The sequence below is a fragment of the Tamandua tetradactyla genome, chromosome 10 (genome assembly GCF_023851605.1).
Source record: "Tamandua tetradactyla isolate mTamTet1 chromosome 10, mTamTet1.pri, whole genome shotgun sequence".
Classification (NCBI taxonomy): Eukaryota; Metazoa; Chordata; class Mammalia; order Pilosa; family Myrmecophagidae; genus Tamandua; species Tamandua tetradactyla.
In genome coordinates this window covers 26,159,705-26,172,457 of record NC_135336.1, presented here as the reverse complement: position 1 = coordinate 26,172,457, position 12,753 = coordinate 26,159,705, and the positions used below count along the sequence as shown (strand labels likewise).

Below are 12,753 nucleotides of genomic sequence, written 5' to 3'. Positions count from 1 at the left end.
ATTTTTTTTATTAATTAAAAAAATTAATAACAAACAAACAAAACAATAAGATATCATTCCATTCTACATATATAATCAGTAATTCTTAATTCAGAATATTTTTATTGAGAAATCTTTCCCACATACAGCCCACCCATAGCATACAATCAATGGTTCACGATATTGTCACATAGTCACACAAACCAAGTTTAATGAGAGGAAAATACTGGAACAGACACTTTATGAAAGAAGATGTATGACTCGTCAATACACACATGAAAAGGTGTTCAATATCATTAGTCATCAGGGAAATGCAAATTTAAGCCACAGTGACACACCATTTCACTATATAATGACAAAAAATAAAAAAGAATGACTAGATCAAATGTTAGTGAGGATGTGCAGCAACTGAAATTCTCACATGTTGCTAGTGGGATAAATTGGTACAGTCCCTTTGAAAAGCAGTTTGACAACTTCTAATAAAATTAAATATACAGGTATCCTTTGCTTCATCAATTCCACTCTAAATATTTACCAAAGAGCAATGAAAATACATAACCACACAAAGTATTGTACAAGAATGTTTATAGCAGCTTTATTCCTAATAGCCAAAAATGGAAATAAATCAACTGTCTATTAACTGAAAATGGATCACTAAGTTGTAGTATTTTTCATTCAGAGAAATACTATTGAACAATAATAATGAATGAACATTAACAACATGCATAAATCTCAAAAGCATTATGTTGAGCAAAAGAAGACAGACACACACAAAAAAATCTCTTAAAGTATTGTTTCATGTTGTAAAATTGAACAGCCAAAACTGAACAGTGAGATCAGAAAGTGGTTGCTTCTTGCAGGTGGGTTGTGACTGGACGGGGTATCTGGGTGATGAAAGTATTCTATGTCTAGATTAGCATGGTGATACAAAAGTGCATATATTTTTCTCAATTAGTATATTTAAGCTCTGTGCATTTCGTTGTAAGTAAATTTTAATTCTTTTTAAAACTGCATTGAGAGCAATGCTAAATATTTTATTTGTTTGATGTCATCTAATACAATGCCCTTTAAGGTGAAAAATGTTCACACTTAAGGAGCTAATAAATAAGTGACAGGACTGGGGCTTGAACCCAAACAGTATTCTTGGAACCAAAATGGTTCCCTCTTAAAGGGCTCCAGTAAGCAACCCCACCTTGAATGTGTAGAGACACATGTCCATAGAAACCATCTAATCAAAAGTTACCACCCACAATTGGGTGTCACATCTGCATGGGAATAATCGAAAAGCTCCCAGCCATCAGTATTGAATGAGGATTAAAGGACATGGCTTTCCTGGAGTCCACAACAGATTCAAACCAGCACACACAGTTAATAAAGGCCCATATTTAAAACATTTTTTGAACCTAATGGAACACCTTCAAAATGCTATTTGACATAGGTAAGGGCCTCTGCCTTCAGGGAGATTATAACCAAGTAAGGGAATAAGATGCAGACATCACATGCTGCAGATAGTTCAATAAATGAGATGAAAACAAAGGCTTGCAAAGATTCTAGCCTCTAGTACATTGTTTTGGTGTGCTAAATGCTGCTGGAATGCAATATGCCAAAAATGGAATGGTTTTTGAAAAGGGAATGTATTAAATTACAAGTTTACAGTTCTAAGGCCATAAAATGTCCAAACTAAGGCATCCAGAGAAGGATACTTTGACTCAAGAAAGGAAGGCATATAGCTGGCATCTGCTGGTCCTTGTTCCCAGTTCCATTGCCTCCAGCTTCTGATGCCAGTGGTTTTCTCTCTATGCATCTGTAGACCTTCACTTAGCTCCTCCAGGACACAACTGTGGGTTCTGGCTAGTTTAGCATCTCATGGGAAGGCACATGGCAACATCTTTTTCTCTCTGTCAGCACTCCAAGTCTCTCCAGATGTTTGCATCTCTGTCAGCTCTGAAGAAACTGTGCTTTCTCCAAAATGTCTTCCCTTTTAAAGGACCCCAGTAAACTAATCAAGACCAGCTTGAATGGGTGGAGTCACATCTCCATCTAATCAAAAGGCCATACCCACAACTGGGTGTGGCACATCTCCATGGAAGTAATCTAATCGAAATTCCACACCCACAACTGGGTGTGTACGTCTCCATGGAAACAATCCAAAGTTTCCAACCTAAATAGGTTTGCCCCCACAAGATTGAATTAGGAAAGAAAACATGGCTTTTCTGGGGTATGTAATGACTTCAAACCAGCGCCATGTGTGTTGTGGCGTCCCAACCACAACAAGCATGATTTATGGAGCTTTGAAGAAATCATGCAGCCTGGAGCAGCCAAGGCTCAATTTTGGTGGTTAGCCCCAATTGCTGGACCCTGCCATTACTAGGAAGGGAAGAGTTTTATCACTGCTTCTACTTGTGATAAAATAGGCTCCTGTTCTTCTTGGATTCCTTTCTACTGTCTCCACCCAAGAACCAAAACACTGGTTTGTGGTGGGTCAGAGTCTCAAATCCTTGCTCTTAACCTGTATCTTAGTTTACCAAGACTGCTGTAACACATACCACAGACTAGTTGGCTTAAACAACAGGAATTTATTATTTCACAGTTTTGAAGAGTAGAAGTCCAAACTTAAGGTGTCATCAGAATCATGCTTTCTCTGCATTCTGTAGCGTTCTGGTGGTGGCTTGCCAGTAGTCCATAACTTAATATCTGCCTCCATCACCTATCTGTCTCCCACTGTCTCCTCATTTCTACTGTCCTACTACCATGTCCAAATTTTCTTTGTTTAAAAGGACTCCAGTCATGTTGGAGTAAGGCCTGCCCTGATTCAATTTGGCCTCACCTTAATAGGTCCTTCAAAGATCCCATTTACAAATGTAAATTTATAAATTTACATTTACAAATGTAAATCCTAAAAAAAGGATTTAGGACTTGAAACAAGTCTTTGTGGGGGGCATGATCCAATCCACAACACTCTGGATGCATACTGGGACACACACCCCAGAGTAATCTAGGAGATTCTGAGAAAGATCACCTGACTGATTAAAAAATATCTTTCCTCCTCGGAATTCTCCTGAAGTCCCACCATCTGCGCATCATTCTTTCGGTTGTCTCTGTCTGTTCTTTTAAAAAACATACTCCCTGGTGGGAAGTAAAACATTAATTCACATTAAGGAAATCCCCTCAGCTCATTAGGTCTAACTTTTCTCTTCCAAGTGACTTGGGAGCTCTGTACATCTGGTTGTTGCAGTAGAAAAAGACAGTTTAGAATAAGGTAAAAAACTCAAATGTTAGCTACTTCCCATTTGAGCTTGAGATTGACTCGGGCCCTCAGTTGAGGCCTCCATAGACTGTCTAATAACTGGTATGTATTTTCCGTTTTTTTTTCTTAGCTTGTTCAAAATAGATCTGTACCTAATATTAAGACTAGGATTATGAACGAGAGAATCATGGCCATCCTACAGCCCTTCTCCTTGCCTTCTGCTTCATGATACCACACAATAACATCCAAAGAGAAGGGATCTAGTGAGACTCCTGCAGAAATCTGAGAATCATTTCTTTGCCTCAGCAATTTTGTGGCCCATTCCTAGTTCTGTCTTTCTGCTGTAAATAATTCACCATCTTTACAAGGGAGATAAGGCCAGGCCTTTTGTGAGCCAGGAGGGATTTGAGAGATGATGAAAGCTATGTATTTTACCTATGACCCAAGGACTCTGGCAAGCTGCCCTTCCTAAGCTGGAGTTGTGGCCTTTTTCCTGAGCACAGGAATGTCTATCAGTACAGACAGCCCTAGTTTTCATCCTGGAAAACAAGCATTCCTGGACTGGGTCCTTCACCCTCTTCAGCTGTCCCACCCACCATGGATGTGGCTGTGGCTTCTCAGGGCACTGAGCCACCATCAGGCCCAGTGTCTAGTCCAGGCTGCTCTCTCTCCTGCCACCAGAGCACTCTACACAGGCTGCTTCCGTAGGCACCCAAAACCAGTATCTCAGTTATCCCAGGTCCTCTCTCTCCAGAGAGGACAATAATCTAGTGCTCCCCAAGCCTGGCAGAAACCCCTGTGGATAGCCTGACACTCAACTGAAAGAAGTAACAAGCTCATGCCCATGGTTCCCAATTTCCACTGCTGGAAGTGAGAGCAGAGAAGTGGACCTTGTGAGCTCTCCACCTGAAGCTGATTGGGAAGAGCAAGACAGCATGCACTTGAGAAGTTCTGACTCCTTGGTAGTACCGTGAGGCAAAACCTCCTCATCCCTCAGGAGGAGCAAATTGAGCAGAAAAGAGACCAATTTAAATGTGTTTTAAACACAAAATTGTACTTGGATAGCTTTGCTTTTCTCACCAGGGCTGAATCAAAACATGTAATCTGAAAGAAAATTTGAATCAGGAAATAAGTGTAAAGAAATTCAAAGTTCCCCAAACAAGGTTCTACTTTACGTCCATGTCCATGTCCATGTCCATGCCCACATCTCTATTTCTACTTCTGTTTCCTTTATCATATTATGATTGGGATGGAGGACCCTGCTTTACTGTTCTCTGAGGCATGTACTTAGTCTGCCTTTTAGAAAGGAGCAGTTATTTCCACTCTCCACATTTGCCATAAGACACCCTTGATAATCAAGTAGAGGAAACAATCCAATGCATTTTCCTTTTTGTCTTTTCCTTTCACTTGAGAACTAGAACAGCCATTAGCTGCTGCTACTAAGGAACATGAAGGACAAGGCTGAGGAGGAGCTACTTCCGCCTGACAGGGGTAGGAGGAGCCGAGAGCCCTTAGAACTCCTCGTCCTTGGTCTGCTCTCCCAGCTCCCCGTCAGCCCTAGGCGCTGAGGTTGGAGCCCAGGGCCACAGCCTTGTGAACTGTGCTGAGCCCCCTCTTCTCTCATTCTCTCTCTCATGTAAACATGCTGGCCTCACAGTCACCGTCATAATTCAAAACTTTGCTTACTTTCACATCAAGTAACACTATCCAGGAAAGTGGCTTTGATAAAGGAAGGAGGAAGGTTAGGATCTAGATTCAAATTAACTTTACCCCAGGGTCTGAAGCACAGGGAAGTTTGCTCAGAAATACTTAGACAAAGCAGATACTAGTAACAATCCTCTCCTCCTATGTTTCACGTAAGTACATTTAAGAGAAAAAAGTGGGGAGGATTTAATGAGAGTAAATACGGTAATCTGTTCATTTGCTGGTTCAAGTGCTGGACTTGGGACTTAGGAGTGCCACTTACTGCCTAGTTCTGACCTGGACTGAAATGAAGGTACGAGACAAGATTGGCTGATATCCTGGCAAATGAGACCTGTGATTAACACAGGAAAGAGAAAGCTCTACCTTCACTTAAACAAGACCCTCTGACTCTCTGCAAGCAAGGGAGGTATTCACTCCTGCAAAAAGCAAAAGATTAAGCAAATGCTTGAATCTTTAACAAGGCAGCTACTCCAGGTATACTGAAGTTTTGATTGATCCTTTGCTCCTGATTGTTGAAAGTGGACCACAAAAGAGAAGTCAGAGCAAAGAAGTTGCCACTAAGCAGGTATGATTTCTCTTTTTTTACTCTTTTGCTGGGGGCTAACCACTGCACGGCACAGTATACTCTGCATAGAGGTTGGCATCATTGCAGATTCTACTGTATTGTGTTGGCCTTGCTGCTTTTCTTATTTCCGGGTTGAAAAGAATCATGAAGACAATCATTTCCAATTAAATAACATTAACGGTGCCTCGTACCTTGCCCTTGGCTCCTAGAGAAATAATCACAGTAAAACACTCAGTTCTGAGTCTGCAGCCACAAATCACACATACAAGCAACCCCCTCTCTGTTGTAGAGCTGATGTACCCTGACCCAGAAAATACTCACAGTCTGGGAATGCAGGAGCTGGGAGTAAATCAGCCCTAGTTCCTCTGTTTTTTTTTTTTTTTTTAACATGGGCAGGCACCAGGAATTGAACCCGGGTCTTCTGGCATGGCAGGCGAGCATTCTTGCCTGCTGAGCCACCGTGGCCCACCCAGCCCTAGTTCCTCTTGGCCTGCTGGGTCAGTAGTGTTGGCAGCTCCAGGGACCATGGCAGAGACATAGCAGCGTGACAGTCACACGGCCTCTCCACCTTACAGGCAGTTCCCTCAGAGGCAGTGCCACACCCTGAACAGTCCTGGGGCTGAGTTGGCTTTAGACCAGTGTTAATCTTTTAGCCCTGCATGCAATGGGTAGCACCTTATCCCACAGAACAGAGCCTGGCCTGTCTGGGCTCAGCATATGGCCTAAAGTATTTCTTTCAGGTGCTCCTCATCTCAGACTGGTCGGGAAACACCTCTGAAGCCACTGAACCTTGATTCAGTGAGTCGTTTTACAGGTACTAATCCCATTCCACAAAATGGGTGCAGGCTGACGCTGCTGTGAAAGTAATGGTCACCACCCAGATAGCCAAGGTGACCTGATCATCTACACTGGGATGGATGTTTGATCTGCACTGATATAGCCAGAGTCCAAATTCCTCCAAATAAAGCTCAAGAGGCTACTTATTTATCAGCTGCTAAATTGGAAATATTTTTTTCTGTATACTAAAAGACTTATTTTTAGAGTATTTTATTTTTATAATAAACTTAATCTAAATCGCAGGTTGGCAGCTATGTCTCCCAGGCCAAATCTGGCCCACCAGCTCTTTGTGTAAATAAAGTTTTATTAGAACATGGCCCTGCTCATTCAGGTATTGTCTGTGGTTGCTTTTGCCCTCCAACAGCAGAATTGACTGGTTGCAACAGAGATAGTATGGCCCGCAAAGGACTCTGGTTCTTCATAAAAATAGTTTGTGGCCCCTAATGTAAAACAATCAAATTGTTCCTAGATTATTATGACATAAAATATAATAACCACAAAACTGATTAAAATGTTGTTTGAAGGTAATCAATTTTTAATTATAAAAGTAATACAAATAAAATAAAAGAAAAAACAAAAATAAATTAAAAAAAGAAAAAAGGAATAAAAAAGTTTTACATGATAACATGCTCCTTGTAAAATGAAAAAATAGTAATAGATAAAGCTAAATTCTTCTTTGGCCATCCTGCCAATCCTGATTACCCATTTCCCCCCAAATAACCACTGCAACCAGTTTGATGTGTTTTTTTGTCAGCCGGTTCCTTTGCATCCATACACGTATGTTACTAATAAAAAATTTGTTGTCGTATTGTTCTCATTCTGTAACCTTTTTTCCAATCAACAGACATGGCTTGGAGAGGGTCCAGATGGCTATATAGCTTTACCTCATTCTTTTTAACTGCTACATAGTATTTAACAGAGTAGCAGCCTTTTATTTAGCCATTTCCTTTTTGATAGATTTGTGAGCTGTTTCCAAATTTTCACTCTTGCCAGCATGCTGTGATGAATCTCACTGTATGTCTTCTTGTACAAATGTGCAGATGTTCCCCTGGAGAAAATACTGAGATGTTGAATTATGTCCTAGGATACATGCGTTTTAATTTTTGATCCTGTCTAATAGTCCTCCCCAAGGCTGTACCAACCTCTACTCCCCCAGGAGACAGCCATTGTCAACCTCTCCTCCACATCCTCACCTACGATTGCAGTTTATTTTAAAAATTATTATATTCCAATTGAATGCATAAAACTGTAACTTTGTTTTATATTTAAATTTCCCTGATTACTAATGAGGTTGAGCATCTTTTTATATAATTCAGGGCTACTGAATTTCCTGTTCTTGAATTGTTCATTTCTATCCTTAGCTCATTTTATATTGGGTTACCTTTTTCTACTTATTTGTAAGATTTCTTTATTTTGGATGCTAATCCTTTGATATGCATATAATAGTCTCTGCATGTTTCTCACTTTTTTTTTTAACTTTGGTTATATCACGTTTTTATTCAATGTAAATTTTTTACTATATTGCTATTGTTATTATTATTTTGATGTAATTGAATTTATCAATTTTCTGCCTTATGGATTTTGTTCTTTGGGGCTTATTTAAGAAAGTCTTCTCAACCCCAAAGACTATGGAAATATTATGGGACACTTTCTTCTATACTTTATCATTTTAAAAAATAAGTCTTTAGTCCATCTGAAACTTACTTCTATGAATTATTCCAATACAGTTTATTGAAAAGCTCCTCCTTTCCCCATTTATATGAAATGTCACCTCTAGCATGTACATACTCACTTACATATGTCTGTTTCTCGAGATTCTGTTCTTTTGTATTTATTTCCTATTCTTGACCCAATTTCCGTTATAGCTTTTTTTTACTTTTTCCAATTGATTCTTTCCTTGGTATATAGGAAATTCATTTTGTGTTTTGATATTTTGTCTTGTCACCTTACTGAATTATGGTAATAGTTATGAAAATAGTTGACTTTTTTTTTTGGTCTATTGCCTTTTCTTGGCCCTCCAGCAGAATGTGATAGGGGATGGTTAGGGTTGGTACACACGTTGTATGGGGTGTCTACTGCACTGCTCTAAGCGGTACCATTCACAAATGCACAAATGTCCTAAGTATTCTTGTCGTGTTCCTGACTTTAATCTATTTTTCTTTCTTACTGTGAACCCATGTTTTTTGGAACCCAATCTTCTGGGATTCACTGAGACTGGGATTGAAAGTGTTTTTCCCTAGAGGATTTATATTTGCTTCTACCAGGAGCCTGGGGATAGTACCAACTGGGATCATTACAAGCTTCGGGTTTACTGGCCATACAAGTAGTATGAATTCTGGTCCATATTACCTGTTTGCAGCTCGTCATTAGGAATTTTCAATTGGATCTTTATTCCCACTCCATTCAGAGCTAAAACTGTGAAAGCCATGGATCTCTAGGGCTCCCTTGGTGGGGCATCCTACTGAGGACGTCAGCCTTAGGGGATCCTGACTTTATGCTCAAGTCTGGTCAGACCTGGGTACTCTGCTCAGGCCTCAGGCTTTGTCTCCTGCGCCCTGTGGCCCACTCAAATCCAGATTACAGACCACCAGGAATCCGCAGGTGACCCCTGGACATGATGACTCCCCCTTTTAGCTTCTCTGGATTCGCATAGTCCTACAAATTCTGTCCTCTGTCCCTTAGTTTCCTTTCAGCTCAAACATGCATGGAAAAAAATATTTTTAAGCATACACTTTATCCAGCATTTTTAAGTGTGCTTTAAGCAGGAGGATTTTCTCTAAGAAGCTTCTGCATCATAGAACTAGCAATGAAATTTCTACATTGACATTAATAAGAACTATTCAAATGCTTCTCCAATAAGTAAGATGCATAGTAAAACTCTTGCTAGCTGTCCTATATCTATGGTTCTATTCCTCTTGGTTAATCAAGAATTATTTGAGTTTTATCAAATGCTTTCAGCATCTTTTAGTTTCTTCAACTTATTTTCATAGCTAACGAACTCTCTTAATTAGATGGCTCATCCTAAGGGTTATGGGATCAGAGTTAACCCAATAGTGACTATAAACAATAATTTTTCCATAAAAAGGAACAATAAATTAAGGGAATAGGGACAACATTCATTCCAATTCTGGTGTGTTGCCATGCTCTGCTTGACCTCACACCCCAGATGCTGATGTTCTGGCCACAGTGTGGGCAGGACATAAAGAGTGTGGGGACCCTTCTTGCCTTCTAGGTGATTTGAAGGGACTGGGAAAAGTTCCTTGACACCTGTCTGCCCACCAGGCATACTTTCTTAAGCTTCAGTGAAAAACTGAAATAAACTGAATATCCAACTGGAAATTGAGATAAAGAGACATATCCAGTGCTCCATGTAATATATGAAATAATTTTCTTTGGCCTCTCAGAATTCCAAACAAAATAAGAGTGAAACTCTAAAATCATGGGTAAGCACAACACTACACATGCATGTGTAAGAGCTGGGCAGTTAAATCAAAGGTCTTCCTGCCCTGTTAGATATCGGAAAAGGATACAGGCTGTACTTTTGACTTGGGCTAATGCCAGCTCTCAACCCTGACCAGTATTTAATAACAAACCTCCTGTCCTGACCTCTTGGACCTGATGACTGGATTCCTGGAGGCACAAAGGCTGATTTCACTTATGGTCTCCTGAAGAGAGCAGCCATAAGGAATTTAGGAGTTTAAATTCCTAAAATATGACTCCTGCTATTTGAGTTCCTTTGGCAGAGGGCAGGGGTGCAGGACTGCAGGGTTTAGGGAGGACTGCCCCATGCCAGAGCCAAGGAGGAGGACACTTTTGTTCACAATATTTCATCCATTTAAAAATAATTTCATATATATGATTTCACTTTAACCTGTGAGTTTTGTGATAAAAATCTAACTTACTAGAGTATTTACACTATAGAAAATCAGAATAAAAGGAACCAAAAAGAGGTTCTGTTGCTTCCTCTTTGTGACTTTAGACACACCTCTGAGTCTCCAAATTCCTCATTTGTAAAAGGAGCAATACGCCCTGCGCTGCCCAACTGGGGATAAACCCTTCTCTGCCTGCTTCATGGCACCTTGGCATTGTTGCTGGGTTTCGGCTTTCTAGGTTCTTGGACAAGATGCAAGAGAGAATTCAAGGGCACAGCACAGCATAGAATAAGCAGGCAGAAATCTATTCGGTATGCATGTGAGAAGGACCATGCGAGCTCTCTTGCAAGGAAGAGGTGAGAGGCCAGAGGCTCAGGCCATGTGGGACAATCTGCTTTTATTGCTCAGCTTTACTTACTCCTCTCCCCCTTCCCTATTGGGGCTCTTCTCCGGCCCCTCCCTTCTCTCCGGCAGGGCCTCGTGGTTGTTGATCGGGCATTTGGGCAGGTCAGCTGCTGCGGGTGTTTTGCCTCCGTGAGTAGCACCAGGCAGGTGTTCTGTCCAAGGGCTCAAGGGCTCCTTCATGATATTTTTCTCTCTCCGCTCAGGCCCCGGTGCTAGCCTACTTCAATATGAGATAATGATTTTGAAACTTTTATAAGCTACACAAAACCTGTATAAGCGTGAGCTAATAAATTGACCAATTTTCTCCCTTCATTGAGCAAAACCAGTAGATTCATAAACTTCACTTGTTGAACTGTTACCAATTCAGAATTCTTACATTGTTTTCCCTTTACCTATTTTTCCCCCTCTTTACCTTCCAGCCAGTTCAGCTATTTTATAGTAGTTCACTTTTATAATCCTGCTGTCTCTGATAGCTTCTGAGGCCCTGAGGCCATGGTCCCCCCCCCCCCCCTTTGCCCTTTTGCTTAAACTCTAACTTTATTACTTCAGCTCCGAGTTGCCTGCTCTTTTCTTCCCATAACCCCATGGCCTGGTTCCACAAGCAACTTGCTTTGATTCATTTGAAGACTAAATGTTATCTGCATCTCCTGCTCAGACCCTTTTTCTGGGAAAGGCTGTCAATCTGGTTCCCAGATGTGTGTTGACTTTAAACAACAATTTATGATGCAAACCATTTCACGTGATGCTTCTGCTTTGATCACTTCCTCTATTTTCTAAAGCCTTAGCAACATTTATATTGTCCACATCCTCAGGCTACCACTCAGCCACCTTCCCCATCACATCCTTTTCGTCCACTGGCAGTTTTCCGTCTGGGTTAGATTTCTCGCGCCCTGGCTGTTCCCTGTGGACGGCAGCCTGCCAGCAGCAGCAGCACCTGGGAGCACGCCGGGAATCCAGGTGCTCAGGCTCCACCCAGACCCGCTGAACGGGAATCTGCATAGGCGACTTGTGTGCACAGTGCAGCTGGACAATCGCACTCATGAATCATGAGCACATGCTATGGGTTACGCAGGGGATTCTGAAGCACACATGGGAGGACAGGAAGGCACAGACCCAGGCCTCAGGAATTCAAAAGGTCATTCAGACTCAAGTGCAGCTTTATCAGCCTGGATCTTTTCATTCCCCACAGTAGTGCTTTTAACAACTTTAGCTACCAGCAACCCCCTTTCTGCTGCTTCTCTGTCTCTGCACTCCTGCTTCCTCGTGGCCTCCACAACCCCCGTGCACAAGGCAGGGAGGGCCTCGATATGTGTATACACCGAATAGTTGAATAATCTGGCTTCCCTTTTAATAGTAGTTAAATCTTTTATCAACATTTAGTTAGTGACAAGTGATGTTCTCTTAAATCATGTTTATCATGCTCTTTAAGGTAAAAAGTAAGCAATTCATTACATGCCCTTTTCCGACCCAGACAACTTGTTGTGAAGCTGTTTGAATAATAGAACAGCCCACTCATTCCCTGCAACAGCCCCACCCCACACGTGCTTCTACTCCTGGCCCCATCTGTGCCTGCCGCAGGCTGCCCTCAGGGTTGGTGGCTGGCTAGAGTGGCCGTGTGACAGGCCTGGCGGTGCCTCCCAACACTGAACAGAGCCTGGTCTGCAACTGTCAAGGAGTGTTTTAAATTTTCACCCCGGGGTGATGATCACTTTGGCAGGAAAAGGAAACAATTTATAGTTTCCCCGTGCTATGAGGAAGAAGCTGCGTGTGACACTTGAGCTAGCAGGCACCTCATTTCTGATTTGTTCTGGCACTGTTTGGCGTCCTTTCAGTGTGGTGGCCCCCTAGGCAGCAGCCCAGGTACCAGCCTTTTATTTTGGACCTCAGCCTGATGCTGAGCTTCACCAGGAGATGAGGTGAATGGATCAGGACCACCTGTCCCTGGGTGAGAGAAATGATGCCGTCCCTCACGGGCCCCTGGACAGCCTGTGGAGCAGCTGCCCTTGGGTTGGGGCCTGGAGGCCTGGTGCAACCAGAAGCCCCCGTGAGTGCAGCTGTGGGCAGGACGGGCGGGAGCATGTACAAGATTCCCTTATGCAGGGACGGACACTGGATGGCCTGGACACTCATATACAACACATCTG

The 12,753-nt window shown here is 42.0% G+C and overlaps 1 protein-coding gene across 3 annotated transcripts in view; it reads left to right on the top strand.

Annotated features, from left to right (window-relative positions):
- The first annotated feature begins 3,215 nt into the window (after window positions 1-3,215).
- Window positions 3,216-12,753, top strand: part of NR1I2 (nuclear receptor subfamily 1 group I member 2) — a 70,678-nt gene continuing 61,140 nt past the window's right edge. The window contains exon 1 of one of the 3 annotated variants that reach the window (XM_077118226.1): window positions 3,216-5,495. The gene's annotated coding sequence lies outside the window, so the exon portion shown is untranslated. Of the gene's footprint in view, window positions 5,496-10,388; window positions 10,561-12,753 lie in introns of those variants that run through there. The other 2 variants (XM_077118227.1, XM_077118228.1) reach the window with 2 other exon arrangements.